The 13,810-nt window shown below is 31.4% G+C and overlaps 1 long non-coding RNA gene across 1 annotated transcript; it reads right to left on the reverse strand.

The window, feature by feature from the left end:
• Positions 1-1,458: 1,458 nt before the first annotated feature.
• LOC111088595 lies at positions 1,459-7,789 on the reverse strand. The gene is made up of 3 exons (XR_002613067.1): positions 7,483-7,789; positions 1,674-2,011; positions 1,459-1,540 (listed from the first exon to the last, which is right to left on the reverse strand). It is a non-coding gene; the product is annotated as an uncharacterized LOC111088595 (long non-coding RNA).
• Positions 7,790-13,810: the final 6,021 nt, after the last annotated feature.

Raw genomic sequence — 13,810 nt, forward strand, 5'->3', positions numbered from 1 at the left:
GTGTTTCTTGATGGTCACTAGCTAAACACTAGAACAGTGATATATAAAGTATTTCACAATCTGAGGGTCGCAGGTTCGAATCCCCGTCACACCAAACATGCTTGCCCTTTCAGCCGTGGGGGTATTATAATGTGATATGATAATTGATCAAATAAGCCTTTTCCAGTAACTTAAAGTGTAACTTTCTTGTACATTTTCAATGGGATTCCTCAAGTTTACGATAGCAAATTAAAACAACACATTCAAGCAGTATTTATTTTTTTATTTCATATTTGTTTTCCTTTCATATTAGGAAAGTAATTACTATCACAAATATAGATCTAAAATTTCATAGTACATTAAAATTATGAAGTAAAAAACATAAAATGTTCAAGAAATGCTGACTAGTTATATTCATTAAGGGCAAATAACTTATGGATATTTCTGCTTTGGCAGGCATGGCTGGCACTTTTACAAATAAATATCAAACATTTGCCAACAGCCAAAAAAATTAGTTTCAAGCAAGCATTCATTCATCAAATACTTTTCAGTTTACTGCATACTGGCAAAACTAATATCAATTAAACAAGCTAATTGATTTCTTTTTCAAATAAACTGGTTGGAGCAAAACAATGTATGCTATTAATTATATCACAGGATAGAGATGTATCATTAACAGGATTGTAACTTTTTTTTCCTTCATCAACAATAATGGTATACTTTCATCACTGTAGTATTCAAATAGTCTAAATGCGTTGAAGTAATATTAGTTCCAGATAATGTACTAGAACTAAGAAAGTTGGTAAGAAAGAAATGTAAAAGTTAGAAATATTATTTGGTTCTTAACTTGTTTCCTTGTCAAAATTTTAAATTTTGGTGATGAGAAAAAAAAAAGTTGCATTATCTTAAACATCTTGTTACTGAATAACTTAGAAAAATCAATTAGTAGCATAAATGCTAAAAATTCTTCAAATACCTATAAAAACACAGACTCAATGCAGTGAGTAAAGGACAGTTCAAACACTGTACACGCAGTGTGATTGAAATGTCACACTACCTTGATTTGTTTGTTTTACTAACCGTATTTTTCTTTTATTAAGATATCATTAACCTTGCATGAACGTGTAGAGGTAATCCTGTTGTGACATTGTGTCATGATAACAATGATGCACATTTCAAAGACAAGTTGTTGGTAGGGCTTTATAAAAGCATGACAGGCTGAAAATATCAATGGTGCTTGTGTACTATTAATGCCTGAAAATTTCTAAATTGTGCCTCTTTTTTTTATGCAAAATGATGTTGATTTGAAAGCAACCCCATCAATGACTTAATGAAGAATGTACTTTGAGGTTGAGGTTTAATTTAAGGTTGCCTGGGGTTATCAAACTTGTGAGGATTTTTTTGGCATAACAAAAGAACTTATATGTATGATATAAAGATATCACAGGATGTCAAAACAAAACTTATTTATCATCTTACTTGTTTCGGTTTGGTCCACTTGTCCACTTACTTCCACAAGCTTTGTTCCGTTGCAGCAATAATGGTCCTTGAACTGGAACCACTACAAAAAAGTATTAATCTCTTAACAAAGAACTATTTCTAAAATACAGCTATACTGTAAAACACTAAAAAATACTTATTTAGCATTTATAAATAAATTTATATTCTTTTTTTTAAGCTAAAAGTGAACTTACCTAAAAGAAGATGTTGTATTCTTTGAACAGCTTTTCTCATGACAGACAAAAGATTGGTTTTCCCCGTGGGAGACAAATCGCTAGCAAGTTTTCTATGGTGAAGATGAATTCTGATTGGCTGATATTGGTTTGTAGTATCTCTTTTAGATACTCTAGTCCTTGACGGATACAAGAGCTTTGTTCTTGGGATCAGATGGATATTGTTATGCAATTCATCATGTATACAGTAACTGGTATGGGACAACTGAACAACTGACAGACAACTGAACACAACAAACCACCTCTTGGAATTGCACATGATCATGTTGAATTAACAAATGACACAAACACACAAAATCCTGTAAGAAAAAATTCTGCCTCTGTAACACTGTCTATTAACATATATTTGCAGAATAGTTTAACTGTATTTGACAACAACATAAAAGTTAAGATTTACATGTCATATCTTAGGTTTTGAAATGTGTTTAAAACTTTGGTCTTGGTATAACTTTTTTTTACTACACTGTAATCAAGATCATTGTATTACATTCACTTACTTCGATCCTATAAGCATATCTCATAATGGAAAAAAAATATTATTGGACCTATACTATTTTTATGAAGCATACATACACATAATGTACAAAAATAAATACTTCACTTTATTTTTTACAAGCTTCAATTTTTCCTTTGATCTTGCTCATTTTCATATGATTAGATTTCATCTATGGCATATTAAGTACACTACAGAAATACACTTTCAACCCCTTTTGAATACCTCATAAAGTTTATTAAACAATATTGATACTTTATCAACTACTGTGTAACTTGGTAATATGCATTTACTGAGAACAGAGCTTGGATTAACACACTCATGGATTTTCTATATTACCAATTACCAGAAACAAATAAATGGTAACAGGAAATAATGAGGATAAACATACAACTGACACTGAAGAATAACTAGTATATATATAATTATCTTTTGCAAAATTTAAATATACCATTTTTTAATTGGTTCAATTATTATTAAGTTCAACATTAATACTATTAATCCAATTTTTCCTAATTTCGTGGGCTATGGACAAAAAATTCCAACTGGAAAGGCCCAAGCCTCATTCCCAAAATAGGTAGGATGATAATTCATGACTACTGATTGTATCAATGACACAACAAATGCAATCTGATCCAGTATTTTAAAGGCACAGATAGAAAGCAACTTTTATCAACTTCAGTGTGCAGTGAAATCAACAAGGCTAAAAAACAATAATTCATGTATGTGTATATAATATATAGATCTCCACTGCTGTCACTGAAGCTAACTGAACAAGAAGCTATCTCTTGATTTGTTTATGTCACTATTTGTTGGCAAGAAGACACCTGCGCTGCTCACTTAGTTATCAGTCAAAAGGAAAGCCTTAAAATTAAAAATAAATACTTAATGGCACAGACTCAGTGAAAACCTGAGATTGGTAATATAAAATAAATCCCACTTGTTTTGTTATAAGAGAGACTAATAGAGCTAAACTAGAAAGAATCCCAACTAAGGTTATATTATACTTTAGTTAATATAATTAATTAACATCATTTTTGTAGTTTAAAGATGGTGTTAAAAATTTTACTTGACAAAGTATGTACACCTGTATAACTAATCATATTCCCTTTTGTTCTGTGTAATGAATAATAAAAGTTTCTGAAATAAAAATGAATGTGTAAAAGCATTTTCATATTAATTTTTATTTCTGACAACCTAAAGTGAAATTTCATGAAACAATAGTTCTCAGGAGTACTGTCAGAGGCAACTGTACATAAAAACACAAAGAATGTGGTATATAAAATGTGTGTACTGACATCTTACTATAATGGATGTTGCGTGTATGTCAGTATCTATGTGTGCAACCAAAACTTCTGCACCATCTATTGAATGGCACCACAAACAAAAATCCATAAAAAATTTCACTCTTTAGGTATTCAAGATTCAGACAATTACAAAAACTGGTATGTGCAACAACCATTTCTTTATAATTGAACACAATTTTAAATAAAACTATTCTCCTCACAAAAAGAACATGACTTTCACTAGGACAGTATGCAAGAGTTTGATTATATCTTTATTAATGTAATTTTTAAACACAGTACTGAGAAACTGGAGTTCCTAAAAAAAACTGTTATTTTTTCAATAAAGGGTAGCACATTTAATATATAAAACATTACAGTTTATATTAGTAAAATTTATGAAACTTTTGAGATCTGGACATTGAATAATTTTGATGCAATGAGTTGTGTATGACTAAAGAGCACAATCTAAACACCTTTCCCATTTATTGCTTCCCCCCAAAAAAATCTTCTTTTTTTTTTTTTTATAAAATGTTGACTTTTTCTAAATTTTTTTCAAAGAATTCAATGATTAGACAAACAGCAGCCCGTATGGCAGTGTTTCTGGTAGAACACACAATGACCAAAAGCAAAAATGATAATAATGAGTAAAAATAAAATTTATGCAAATAAATTATCATACTTCTACTGTATTGATTTGTCTCTACAGTAAGTTCTTTGGATAAAAAACTAAAGTTAACATTATGTGGTGCACAAATTATCAAGTTGCAAATTTTGGATACAAATAAAAACTGAAAAAATAACTATTCCACTTTTTTGTATATTTAGGAACAGAGATATCATAAATGATCACACTCTTTGGTAATAACCCCTGAGAATGTTTTGGATTCAGGAGAAAATTCAAAATAGACACATGGAAATTAAGGAAGTAAAAAGAGACAGGAGCAGGGCCTTGCAATAGGTGGAGCAAGGGGTGAATGTACCCAGGCCTGCCAGATCTTGGGCCAACTTAGGCCTGCTCCTGGAATAAAAAAAATATGAAAAGCAACAGAGTAATGTTTTTTAGACATGAGCCTAGATATATACTGAGTCTCACTCAAGTGGGGCTGGGCACCTAAATTAATGCCTGGTTGCTATGTAAAAAAATTCTCTGCCTCCAGAGGGGGAACAGTAACAAACTCAAAATGATACAACTCTCTAGCCAAACAGTGGGGTATGCAATTTTTACCTCAGTAAAAGGATTACTATTTGTTTACAACCTTTTGACTACTGATTAACAGGAATATCATACTACATACAGAACACCTGCATCAAATTTAGAAAAATTTACCTGATACCTAGGGTAATTATGATTACTTATACAATTGGCTACAGTTCACATCACAACTTTCCTTTTTATTTTATACCTAATTTTATTTATACCATCATGTGTCATGCATCAAAATTTGATTGTAGTTGAAGTTTGCTCACTTGACCATATCATGTGCACCAAAGAGTTAATACATAAACAGAGTAGGTGTAAAGACTTCCTGTGAATTTTAAACATATGAGCATAGTAATTTGAATAGGTCAGCTTATCTGAATTATTTCTAATACATCATCTGAAATAAAAGACTGATTTAATAACCTATTTGCCTTCTAATGCACAAGTTAATAAAGAAACCTCAACACATAGAAAAATATGGATTTAATTAATCCTGTGATATGTGTCAGCTCCATGACTACAGCTGGGCAATCAGTGGAATTTTCTAATTGACTAATCGAGCAAAATCAACTAATCAATTACTCTTCCATAAGATATGGATAGTTGGAATAATCAAAAATTGTAATAATCAGAATAAATAATTTGAGTTAGTTGATAATTTTCATGAACCAAGACACTAATTTACTAAACTAAATAACCTTGAATTAATCCAAAATAATAATGGAATTATTTGTTATTACTTGGATATTTGGAATAATCAGAGTAATAACCAGAAACTCTGATTTGCAGTTAGTTGATTTAATTGTAATTTTGATTAATCAATATCTTACATGATACTAATCAATGTAATCAATGCTCAAAAGTAATCAGACTCTACAGACTCTAGTGCCAGACAGATGAGATATATTGAGATAACACCCCAATTGTTTAGATAAAGCTCCTGATGAAATGAATCAATCTTGTTTGGTCCTGGTTATTTATATGTAATCTCTCTTTCTAGTTATCAACAAGGGATTAACATCTACATGACTGAGATCAATTCCAATTTTTCCCAAAGAATGCTAAGAGTAAGAAATATTGCTAACATATTCTCTTGGAAAAACAGAAGAAAACAGTTAAAAGTTCAGTCATCATATAGTCTTTAACAAATCTTTGCCATCAAAATGATTTAGCATTGTAACATTTTGTTTACCTTTTAACATGCTTAAACAAATACCTTCTGTTAGATTTAACACTATGAGCCAGATGTTCCTCATCTGTGTTTCTTGATTCCTTAACTTCTTTTTTTCAATCAGATCCCCTAGTTTTCCCATAAATCTCTGTTAATTTACATATTAAACTTAAGGCATTTATCCCTGATTGCTTTTTATTTATGTCTTTTATGCCAATTATGTTTGATCACTTTTGTTATACTTTTCGTTTTTGTGTGTGTTTTTTAGGATTATGCCTATCTTGAATTAACAGCAATTTATTTGAAAACAATTTCCCATAGCTGTTCCATATCAATTTCTATCCCAATTTGCTAATGATAAACCTTGTCTCATGGCATCAAAAAGTAGCTTTCTAAAAATTAGGAACAAAATTTCATTTTTCTTTTTTTTCACATGTAAAAAAGCATAAAATCTATTAGACACTGATACCTTTCACCATAAAAGTATCTTCAAATATAAAAATGCTTTGTTCTAGAAACTTTACCTTAAGTCTTATCTAATTACTATTTAAAAGCTAGACACAAAAATAATTCATCCGGTAGTTAAAAAGAAAAAAAAAGGACTTCTAAGCCTAGCATTTGTATTCAAGCACAGAGAAATGTGTCAATTTGAATCAGGCATTAAAACTGTCGGGTATATTTATGGGAATAATGATTACCAGTCAAAATGGGTTTAAATTGTCTCTCTCTACAATTTACTAGTTAGGCCTCATTTAGAATACTGAGTACAGATTTGGTTTCCTTATCTACAAAAGGATATTGAGTTATTGGAAACAGTTCAGAGGTGGCTACTAAGAGTAAGATGACTCCAGGGATGGAAGGATTGTCTTATAGGATCTCTTAACCTATTTTCTTTTTACTTTTAGAAGAGAAAGGTATGAGGTGATCCTATTGAAGTTTACAAGATTATTCATAGGGTTGATAGGATAAAGGCCTCCAATTTCTTTATGCTGTATTCTGAAGAGAACAGGATAGGTTAGAGAAAACAAGATTTGGAAAATACAGATTAGGCTCTAGTTTTATTTTTCTAACAGAGTGATAGACTTACGTAACAAGCTGCCATTAGAAGTAATGAAGGTTGGCACTTTAAACATTGTAATACTAAAACTAAGAGAAGAATCACTGGTTTCCTGAAAACTAAAAGGTGAGTTTAAGTTATTTTTTTTCAAAGATGGGAGTGGAATGATAGCCTTGAACAAGATGAAGGACCAAATGGTTTCATGTTGTCCATACGTTAAACTACAGTATAATTAAAAAATAACATTTGAATTAAAATGTATTAACAAAAATAGATTTAGCCTCAGAAGTTGGACTCTGATATTTTTAAGTGATAACCTTAAGCTGTGTCCATTTTAAAAATCTAGTTTAATTTAAAACTACAATTTTAAATCTACCTAAAACTAAAGAAAAAGAAATACTTCTTGAACTTCACTTCAGTTAAGAAAATAGGCTTTATTCAGCTTTATTGAGTAAATTATTCTATATCATAATATTAAAAATTACACTTACAGTACACTCCTATGTACTTATCTACTCCTTAACACACTATGACCTATTATTATAATATTAGTTATACTTACACAAGTTACACTGTGACCTACTTCAGCGTTTAGTTTTACTTGATGTTTGTAATTTTAATGTAAATTGTATGTTTTAATAATTTTGATTTTCAAACAATACTTATGACTTCGTGGTTTCGGTTTTCACCTTTTGCGCTTCTTTGTTTTTAAAACTGAATTATTCTCTGTCCGAATATCACGCGTTTATATTTTAAAAAAAAAGAAGAATCCTAAAATGTTATCCTGATTTCAAATTTACATTAAATTTTAACTACTTTAAAGTTTAACGCCTTTGCTTACTTATCTTCTCTAACTGCTTCGAAACCCTTTATTTTACTTTTAGTTTTTGCTAGCCCCGTTAGGCGTCAGAAGAGTGCATGAATAAATATTAAAATACACATATCGCTGATTTTTCTATTTAAATTATAATTTTCCAGTCATTATCGTACCTTAATTTCTTATATATTGTTGTGTTTGATAAGAAAAAAAGTTTTAAAGATAAAATTTCAACGTTAAAAGTTAATTATTTGCAGGAGCCTCGAGAGCCAATACAGGTTATGGGCAAACATTCTCGCCGAGCCCCCTTTCTCTCTGTTTTTAACATTTTAAAGAACTTATTAAAAAGATCCTAAATTGTGACAGCAACGAGCTCATAACAAAGCAAAATCATAGCAGCAGCCGTTTTTAGCTCACGGTATAAGCATAAAAATTTTAATAAAGTAACAACAAATATCTATTAAATTTCTAAAGTAACAAATATATATTAATTATTACTCAAATTAATATTTCAATCATTTTTAATGTATCAAGCGTCTATATGCAAAGAAAAGTCAAAGCTATGATTTGTATCATTAAATGAATATATAGCCTAAAGGTGCTTTGCGGGCTTTACGGCATAACCTGATTTCATTCGCCCGGGGCCCTGGGCAGTTGCCCCCTGTCGGCGGTCCTGATTATATGTAGGCTTACATAACTGTAGCTTGTTAATATTATGATAACATCTATAGCAATCACCACTATCAAAGGCTTTGATGACTATGATTTCTTCATAATTTTATACTATAACATAACATTTTGGAACAACATGGGACCTATTGGTCCATTTCGGCTGTTCCATCTTCTAAACTAAACTATTACTATTATTTATATCATTCATATTGTTACGTCTCCTTTGTTGATTGATTTTTCCGTAACTTCGTTCCGACGAAATTTTAACGACACAAGTCTTTACTTAATAAAACTGGTTTATTCTTTCCGAATATAACTTTACCGATACACTCAACTTCAACAATCGCGCTAAACAAACGCTATATCAACAAACGTCAATAATACTTCTGACTGCAGTTCAATTACTCACTATCTACCCAGACACGTTACATTCCCCTCTTTTATATACCCGCCTACCCTATATCTAGTAAGAACTAGAACATTCGCCAAAGTACAGGATAATTCTAGATAGTAGAGAGCGTGAGAATCACATGATCTCGATGACGTAACAATATATATGCGACTTCTTTAGAGGTCTTCCACGTTCCCTTTGAGACCACAGTTAGGTAAACACCTGTTCTAGAGTACTAATATTATAACTTATACATAATTCTAGTTCAATAATATAATTTTACGTAGAGTTTATACCACCACGTTTTATCACGATTCTGTTAATTTTATACAAAGTGACATGTGACTGCTCTTAACGACGTAAAATTTGTTTTATGTTTTCACCTAATCTTCAGTTTGTGGTTACCATACCTTTACATGTGACATGTGACTGCTCTTAACGACGTAAAAATTGTTTTATGTTTTCACGTAATCTTCAGTTCGTGGTTACCATACCTTTACTTATTATGAGTAACATGGAGAACTGTAGAATCTTTTGGCTACCAGAAAAAACAAAACAAAGTATATCAACCGTGTTGTTATATAATATTGATATTTCTACAAATTATTTGTTTACGAAAAGCATGCTATTGTAACATCATCTCGACTCTTCACTCAGTCAGTCTTAATTCATTTTTTAATGTTTACAAAGTCCTCTATTCCCACCTATGTTGTGTATTTTTACATGCCCTGAAAGAAGAGTGGAGAGATAAATTTTATTTCTATAATATCTATCTATCATTTTAAGACATTTTATTGCTGGCTAGATTGTGGAATATTTTTCAATAACTCACAAGTGGCTTATTATTCTTTGTTTTGTTTTTACCGTATTACGGTAAACAGATTATAAGCCTATAGTTTCCTGTTGTCTAGTTGGACATTATTAAATAACACATTGGCCTGTTATTCCTTATTTTTTGCGCCGTATTATGGTTAATATATTACGAGTTTATAGTTTCTTCTTGTCTAGCTGGATATTATTAAAACATATCCGCCTCTTACTTCCTGCTATATATATAAACCAAATTATTATTTCTGCTTAGTTTGTTGGATATTTTTGAGTAACTCATTATCATTATCTAATACAACATAAATTATTATTGTCTAATACAACATAAAAGATCATCATTGTCTAATACAACATAAAGGCTCTTTAATTTAAGTAGCAGAAAATAACAAATATGTATGTTTAACCCAAACAGAAATTATTGTTTAACTCAGTATGTAAGCCTTATTACGATAGGAAAATTAATGATCAAAATCTCTAAGGATATCACATTTTGAATGCTTCTCAAGCATTTTATCGGTAATTTTCTGGAATAATTCACTTATTTTTAGATGCCTACAGAAGAAAATATATGTTTTGGTTTCGAAATGAATCTTCCAGAACTTCGATTGTTGCCCTGTATCTCAACTGCTAAGTGTACAAATGCGAAGACAATTAGCAGCACGGTATGATTGTGTAGATACCCTTATAGACAGCACCATCATGGTTTTATGAGGCATTCCCTACAGACTGCGTCGTATCATTGCTATATCCTTAATTTGGCCGAAAGAATTTCGCTTACGTGGATGAGCCTTCCTTCCATTTCCCTCCAAGTTCTGCCTTCACTAAGTCTGACGTCTTAGAGGAGGAGTACTCTTGATTACTTAATCGATACTTCTTGCTGGCCACGTGCAAGTCCCGTGGAGACTGTGCTTGTTTCCGATCTCCTACACGATCTAAAGTATAGGCCTAACCTACCCCCGGCCAGACCAGGAAAGTTCATTGGTTGAGAAAAGTTTGCTGACAACACGCATAGAAAAGAGGCGGTTAAGGCATGAAAACATATCGGAAAATAAATAAAATACATAACATAAAAAACAAGTTAACTATACGTATTGTTTGATGTGGCTACTGTTAAGTTGTGGCAGGTGGCAAAGTTCTGGTTTGGAACGCTTCCAAAGGCTCTCTCACACTTTCTTCAAGAGGGTGATAAAACGGATAGACTAACAAGATGGTACATCTCAGTAATAGTTGTGTAACTTCCAAACATCTATAGGTGGCTATTATTAAACTCTGTGTGGTGTCTGAATGTAGCAGACACTTTACTGAAAATTCAATGGTGATGTGTAAATGGAAATGTTCTTTACTTCAACTAGTTTGAGAACACGTGATAAGAAATTGTTAGTCATTCAGACATGAAAACGTGCAGGTTAAAATCAAAAGTTTTAAGTTAACCGATCTTTGAAATATAGTATTCTACAGTGTCGCGCATATATGAAACAATTAGTTGAATTGAATTCGCTAATAGAAATACTGTTTTTGTTTATCTGAATTTACTCTATGTTAGAACCAGATAAAATAGAATAACATTTATACCTGAAAATGCGCGCTATTTCCTCGAATGAATGATTTTCTTTATTCTAAAATTATTTTAGATGATAACTAAAACTAAACAAGAATAAAAAGAACGTTTAATATTGATGTTTACATTCCAGTGGTTAAAATATTAGCATTTAAAGGAATTTGCGATACTACCATAAATTACAGTATGACATTAAAAAGCCATAGTATATCATTACAAAAATAAACTACATTGTCTGGTGGTTAGGGCGCTTGACTCCCAATCTGGGTCGCGGGTTCGAATTCCCGTCCCATCAAACATGCTTGCTCCTTCAGCCGTGGAGGCATTATAATAATATCGGTGAATCTCACAATTCATTGCGAAAAAAGTAACCCAAGAGTTGGCGGGGGGTGGTGATGACTAGCTGCCTTCCCTCTAGTCTTACACTGCTAAATTAGAGACGGTTAGCGCAGATAGCTAACGTGTAGTTTTGCACGAAATTTACTCCCTCACAAAAAAACAAAACAAAACAAACTATGAAAAACTATTATAAGAAAACTGTGGTATATCGGGGTCGAAAACTAGTTCATTATAGTTGTCAGCCGTTGTAACAATTCAGAATTATTTGATATATAGAATTCTGGAGAAGATGTGGTTTTATTTCTTACTTCTGGATGTGTTATATTCATTTAATTTATAAAGACTGAAATATTTACATTTAATCTCATTTTAAGAACTACCATGACGAAATAACGATGTATCACAATTTCATCATCAGTTATATGAAGTACTATAATTATTGTCATTTGTAAGTCGTAAACGTAAAAAAAGTTAAAAACACATATTGTACATGATCCTCTGTAATGGCAATTTGGATATTTGAATAGGGGGTCTAATTTTTATTTCGACTTTGTACTATAATCGTAATTATCGGAGAGTGCGCTAGTATAAACGATGTTATTACCCTTTGAAGCTAGCTTTTTTACAGAAATCTGGTGTTCCTTTAAAAAGCCAAAACACAGGGTGAAACAGAAATTACTAGCCAGTAATAGATGGACGTTAGATGACTGTAACTTGTTGAATAATCAATGCTTTGTACAACATACAGTCGGTGTCTTTAGAGAGCCAACTCATATGTCATGTACGAAGTAGAGGAGTAAAAAAAAATCAATACAAATACAGGTCATCAGAAATTAGATATGAAGAGCTACCTGGCATAGTCGCTCTATTTTCGGACTATATGCCGTTTTCTGCTATCCAGAGCGTCTCAAAGTCGAAAACCAGCGAATAGCCAATACAGAGATTTCTTATTTTTATTCATCATCATTTTTTTTCAATAGGCCTAGCTCTTACCTAGTTCTAGCAATAAATATATTTTTTCATCATTCGATAGAGCAAAACAATCTTCATGATCTTTGATTACCCATTTTATTATTATTCTATGCAAAATTTATAAAGCTTTAGAATATACTCTATAACCTAGTAACCCACGTACGCCATCAAACAAGTAAACAAACAAGTGTTATGAAAAACATTTATCGCTAAATATAAAAAGCTATGTAGGGCTGGCTACTGAACTTGCAGTTAGGGATGGAAGAGGACGTATCACTTGATCCGAGTAATGATCACCTGGCTAGACTAAGCTGTCTCGACTTTACATGGATGATAAAATCCCTACATTACTGGTTTTCTCACTGGCAAAACAAATAGAACCAGTATTTCCAATCGTAAAATCTTAATTTGTTGTAAAATAGCCATAAAAGTAGTATTCTAAAGTAAAGTAAAGGAAAGGTGTAATGATGAAAGCTGTGGTTCTATCTATTCTATTTGTTTTCTGTTGTTCGCTTTTCCTTTATGGATAAAGAAAACGAACTGGTTCTATTTCTCGTTTTTCAGTTTATGAATGAGGGAAAACGAACAACGAACTAGTCTGTTTTTTCGTTTTTCAGTTTTTGAATATGGAAAAAACGACAAAGAACAAGTTTGCCTTCGTTGTTTCTTTTCCGTTATTCAGTAGCTGAAAACAAACTGTTTTTGAATCTCCGTTATTCAAAAACTTTGTTCCTTTCTCTTGTTCTCTTATTCAAAAATTGAAAAACTAAAACGAACTAATTCATTTTTCGTTATTGAAAAAACATAAAAAAGGAACAACGGAAAACAACTGATTCTTTGTTCGTTTTTCGTTATTCAGTAGCCGGAAAACAAACAACGAAGCAGTTCGTTTTCGTTATTCAAAAAACGAGCAATGAAAAACAATTTGTTCATGTTCCTGTATTCAAAAACTGAAAAACAAAAAGGCACCAATTCAGTTTTCATTATTCAGTAGCTTAAAAACGAATTGGTTCCTTTTTAATGTTCTCTTATTCAAAAACTGAGAAGCAAAAAAAATATATTAGTTTTTCAGTATTCAAAAACGAACAACGAAAAGCAAACTGGTTCATTGTTCGTTTTTCGTTATTCAATAACTGCAAAACGATTAACGAAAACTTCAATTTTTGTTATTTAAAAACGAGCAACGAACTTGGATCTAACTTCAGCCTCCCTCTTTATAACCTAAACCTAATGTTCAACACCCTATTATATAGTGGGATAAACCACTTCTTATTTTGAATGTCTATTATGTTTTGAAGATAAATGAAACGTGT

Source organism: Limulus polyphemus, unplaced genomic scaffold, assembly GCF_000517525.1.
Source record: "Limulus polyphemus unplaced genomic scaffold, Limulus_polyphemus-2.1.2 Scaffold4094, whole genome shotgun sequence".
NCBI lineage: Eukaryota > Metazoa > Arthropoda > Merostomata > Xiphosura > Limulidae > Limulus > Limulus polyphemus.